Consider the following 5,960-nt stretch of genomic DNA (forward strand, 5'->3'; position numbering starts at 1 on the left):
ACAAAGCTTGGACTATACATTTACACATCTTGGACTATACATTTACACAGCTTGCACGGCATGGACTATACATTACAGTGCTGCACGGTTTGCATTTCCCATGACGTAGCTTGAACTATGTATTTCACAGCTTGGACTTTACATTACGTAGGTTGGGCCACATATAACGCATCTTGGACTACACATTACACAGCGCGGACTACACATTACACAGCGTTTATTGCTCATCACAGGGCTTGGTTTGACAGGTACACCCGTCATGCTATAAACAAGTAATCTTATGCCTGATCAAACTTTTTTAAGTACATAACCACCCCTGTGCTGAGAATGCCAAGGCCTAGAAGGCTCCACACCGCGAACGTGCCCCACGGCTCAGCGATACAACCCTCACAGTGAAGCTGCAAGAGAAACATCACTGTGGCCGTTAGCATGAGCAGGAAGCAAGGTGCGACCTTCCGCCGTAATGTACACACACACCTCGGCCTCGCCTTGGCTGCCGTCCCCGCGGTGGCGGCTCTGTCAATCACACGCCGCTGGACGCCGATCTGGGACCGGTGGTGGAGAACCACCTTGGAAACCCCCAAAACAGTTGTGGAGGCAAGAATGTGACCCGATATAAAGATAATGTAAACCACGGTGAATAGATAGTCCCGGGGATACATAACGACCCAGGAGCAACGCTGCACAGGTGTGAAACGCCTCTGGGAGGATTCCTGAAGTATGAACGCTAACGTCGAGGCCGCGACTGAGGCAATGGTTATCGCCCACATAACACAAAGGGAGATAACTATGCATTTACTGGAGACAATCATTTGGCTGCGTAACGGGTTAAAGACGGAAATTTTCACGATGATTAGGCTGAGATATCCACAGAGATGGTGACCGATGAATGCAAACATCTGCAGTCCTAGAAAGACAAAGCAGCTGTATCGAGTCAAGAAAACGTGACTTTCGTTCATAGCCAAGACGGCGCATATTGGAAGCAAAATGGCGCCGGCGACGATCTTGCCGATGACTCTGTTAATGGCGTCCCACATTATCCTTTCATTCTTCTCGTACTTGGCTTGTCGATACAGTACGACAGAGGAGATCGTGATAATGCAGAATCCAAGAACACAATAGATCGTTGCTATGGATATTGTTATTGTCGTATCAATTTTGCTGATAACTTCTGAAACAGCAGTGTCGGAGCCAGATGTAACGTTCGGCTTTGGTAGAGAAATGTTCATGGTGATCGTTCCTGTTGAATCATTCAGCTTCTTCCCACAACCATTTTGATCTGGTTTAACGTTAGTGACAGTAAACAACAAAAATGAAAGGAAATCCGTGACTTTTTTTCTCTAAATTCAAACTTATGAACCTTTGTCGTGTGTTAATTCCACATCATCTTCGCGTTGTCAAGCATTTTTCGTGGACAACTACAGATTTCAGTCACACAATAGGTCTTTGCCAGTAATTTCTATACGTGTAACTGACAAGTGTAGAAGCAACAAAGCTGATTGTTTCACGTGATGTAATGTTTTGATATATGTGTCCCAGTGTCCCATCTTTCAACCCCAAGCTTCTTCAGTCGCAAAGTCTTGGTCGACAGATAGAGAGCAAGCAAAACATGCACAGACTCCAAAATACTCTGGTCACAAGCAATCGTGTCGTTCCACGGAAAATGATGTACTGCAAATCGATCATGCTTGAATAGGCAAACAGGAAAGCGCATTACGCGTTGTGTCAACAATGGCATGTTGCATCATCTGGCAACTTCAAATGGGTGGTTAACTGCTACTCGTGCTCTCCAACAGCGTTATTAACGTTGCTCTTGAGCTGTATTTCCTTCACCGGTCTGACGGTATTGTTTTAACACACCAAAATTTCTTTTCCTTACTGCGCAATTTCGGATGTCACAGGAAGTGGCGACAGGAATGATAACGACACCTTTAAAGATGTTCAACAACTGGTAATTTAAACTACGATTAGCCTAGGAGCAAAGGCAGACGATACATCCGAGGTAATTTCACAAGAAGTGAAAGGAATTCTGTTTGGTCCATGCTTACTCACGTGAAAGATAATAGTCATCAGCCCACTCTTACGGCTGATCTATGACTATAACACTTTTGTCCACCTCTAGGAACTTCAAACTGATATGCCCAGAACGTACCTTTGAGACAACCACTGAGTGCTTCAGCCATGTCACAAGGCGCTAAGTGAATTGTGTACCTTTATTATCGTTGATTCCACGTTCTGATCGCATGTCTTGTTCATCACTGGATACAAATCAGAATCTAGGTGTCAAAAGAGACATTCGTATACACCAGCCGTCAACCAGTATGAACGTACCAGGTCAATAATCCCAAGGCCAGTTCCCAAAACAACTTTCAACACAAATCACCAAAGGATTTAGGAAGTATATAAAGTCTTAAGTATGATATTAAGACGGATTTACACAAAGAGATGTAGTGAAACATTTCGAATGATGCCGGAAAGACGCAAGGAATGTCCTAGGCGAATGAATGAAGTCTGTATACAAAGCGAGTACCATGTTAGAAGGCACACCAGTGAAACAGGTTTGTTGCTGGCAGCATTTGAATGTGGGTGCTCTGATATTTTCTGATAATTCAGGTCGATGTTGTTATCAGGTGAAAAGCTGAGCAAACAACGTATTGATATCACGATAGGCTCCACGGTCGTCAATAAATAACCATAATGATTCCCCTTCCATGTGGCTTGAGTAGCCTTCGTACCAGGCATATTGCTTTAACAGACTTTTTGTGGGTAAGATAACCTTCTGCTCCTGGTGGAGGGGGCGAATGTTTATAAAGTCATAAAAATGGTGAATGACTTCATCCATGAAGCTATTTTATACGATGAAAGATAAACAAATTTATTTCCATTTATAACACATTTAAGGTAATAGGTAGTAGTAGTAGTAGTATCTGCTCTGATTAGCAAGGCCTACAATGATTTTGTCTCTTGAAATTGCCTCAGACGCATCAAACCGTAACACCTAGTGATTTAAGTGTTAGCGCAGTGCAATGACCCAGAAGACTCTCTAATGGCTTCCTCTCCGGTCGTGCGTGGGAAGGCCTGTCGACAACCTATGGATAATCATGGGGTTCCCACGGGTTTTGCCCGGTTTCCACTCACCATAATATTGACCGCCGTCGTAGAAGTGAAATATTTTTAAAAACTGCAAATGACACCAATCAATGAGATAAATAAATTTTCTATAGCTATGGACTATGGTTACACATGCGCAATTCAACCAGCATGGATCCAAGATTTGGAGTCGATGTGAAGGCTGAGGTGGGCATATATTGGATGATAATACCAGTAGGCATGCAGAGGTGAGCAAGGCACATGATAGATAAGGGTTATAAATATGTACTCGTTTGAAACACATCTCAAATCAGAATCAAAGAAAAAAAATTGATAAAGACTTTCATCACTCACACACACACCATGGGCTATCCCGAAACTACGGTGACTAGACGCCATAACCTCATTCCCATCAGCTGAAATTCCGAAAACAGTGGTCAACCTATTTTGACATTTTTGATGGAATTATTTATTTATGTGAATTATGTTTTGCGCCCTACTCAAGAATATTTCACTCATTTGACGGTGGCCAGCATTATGGCGGGAGCAAAACGAGTAGAGCCACCCAAGACCCAAGACCATTCGCAAGTTGGTTTTCTCCTATCCTCAGCAATAGATCCAACAGTTGTGAAATCGATTGAGCGAACGCTGACCGGAAAACAGAAGGACATACATCCAGAGATTCTCTTTTTTATGGTTAGATAGCTTGTTATTTTTGTGCTGATAGGGGGCTCTTAGTAGTAAATGTGATCGTTTTCCGGATCAGTTGAGATATTTGGCAAATATTTCAATCCGGAAGAATTCCATAGATAATCTCACAAGTGTGTGAGCCAATGTTGAACCATCAATGTTGTCTGGGGTGACCATTATAGCCACTAGTTTTACAGAGGTTTTCCTCTGAGATCGGTTTGTCATGTGCCCAGCTCACCTTCCACATTAACCGCTCTGAATCCTTACACAGGTATTCACTAACCTGGAACTCGGCCCTGATGCCTGCGATGCCCCCAAAGTGTCCAAGCTGTACGCCTCTAAAACAGGTTTCCTGTGATCTTTACGTAATTCTGAATTCAAGCTATCACATTGTCAGAGAATAAGAAAGATAATGTCGTCGCAATTAACACACATGTAACCAAGGCACCCACGCGGATTGCATCCCGCCACGTTCGAATCACGTGACTGCTTTGCTAAGCTGGACTCGTGTCAAAACAAGATAATAATTAAAATAACCTATCACGCTGTGAACCCACCTTGGTTTCGGTTTTACACCACACGTTTGGAAATATACTACAGGGGATGCTCAAGGGGTATTAATTCAGTAATTGAGACAAATCTCTTAATTATCACAAAGCCTTTCTGAAGTAGACAGAGCAACCGTCGGGGACACATCAACTAATCATTAGAAACCATTAGTTAGAGGCTACTTGTAACTTCACAGCAGAATTAGTTTACCTGTTCTAGTTTGAAGTTACAAGTTGAGCTTCTAACGTTTAACGAATGGTCTATTTTGCTCTCTTCCGTCAGATCATTTCGGACTTCCTTCCTGTAAGCCTTGCTGAGCTTCATCCCAGCGTTAATCCCTTCGTACAATGTCGAATATGCAAGGCGACAAAAATCATTCACTATCAACAAATTATTACTTAAATTTGCCAATCATTGCGTAGTATTGCATCGATGTCCTAGCTGTTCTGAGACATCATTTCATCAGCACACTCTTTGGACCCTTTTTGGTCACTCTTTGGTCACTCTTTGGTCACTCTTTGGTCACTCTTTGATCACTCTTTGAACCCCTCTGTGGACACTCTTTGGACACCTTTTGGTCACTCTTTGGACACTCTTTGGACCCCTCTTTGGTCACTCTTTGGTCACTCTTTGGTCACTCTTTGGTCACTCTTTGGACACTCTTTGGACCTCTCTTTGGTCACGTATCCAAATAAATTTATTTATTATTCATTTGATTAAGAGTTTTACATAGTACTAAGAATGTTTCACTTATACCGCCGTGCCCAGCATTAGGAGGGAGGAAAATCTGGTAGAGCCCGGGGAAACCCACGATCATGCTCAAGTCGTTGGCACACATTCTCACAAACGACTAGATAGGAAGCCAGCAGGAGCCAATCTGGAACTTGATCACACTGATGAGAGGCGCCTGAGTCATTGTGCTGCGCTAGTACGCTAACCACTTGGTCACTCAAGCCCCTAACCTGCTTTTCACCTCAGTCAACACAACAATGTGTAAACAACCCCCAGTATAAGCGTAGTTGTTGTGATGGTGGCTACATGGCTTGGAATGGTAAATTCAGATCTGACAAGTGATAAAACCAATGTCAAGACCCTTTTCGTATGGGCTTCCACAGTACACAGCAAAATTGTGACGTATTATACCAAGTTTCGATCAATCGCATGATTGGAACATATATACACGTGGTATAATGTACCACTAAGTCTTACCAAATCGTATGGCAGAAACAGATACACGTGAAGTATGACTGAAGCCTGATCAATCACCTTACACAGGAACTCAGATACTTATATTACAGTATTTTTTTATTCGCACAAGCGTGCCTCGAGTTGTAAGTTTTTCAATATGAGGAATAATTTTTGAGAACAGCAATTTATCACTTGAACACTCACACAAGCTGACAAAGAATCTTTGCATTCCATTAATATTTTACTCGTAATACGTAGAGGATATTGCACAGTGAAGGTTGAATATGATAAATATTTTTCGAATGAGAGGTGAAAATGATAACCTACGAGACTCAAAACGTCAAGTGGGTTATCATTTCCACCTTTCACGAGAAAAATATTCATTAAATTCTACCTTCTCTGTGCAATATTCTATTTATTATTATATATATTGACAATATCAT

Source organism: Liolophura sinensis, chromosome 11 (genome assembly GCF_032854445.1).
Source record: "Liolophura sinensis isolate JHLJ2023 chromosome 11, CUHK_Ljap_v2, whole genome shotgun sequence".
In the NCBI taxonomy this organism is placed as follows: domain Eukaryota; kingdom Metazoa; phylum Mollusca; class Polyplacophora; order Chitonida; family Chitonidae; genus Liolophura; species Liolophura sinensis.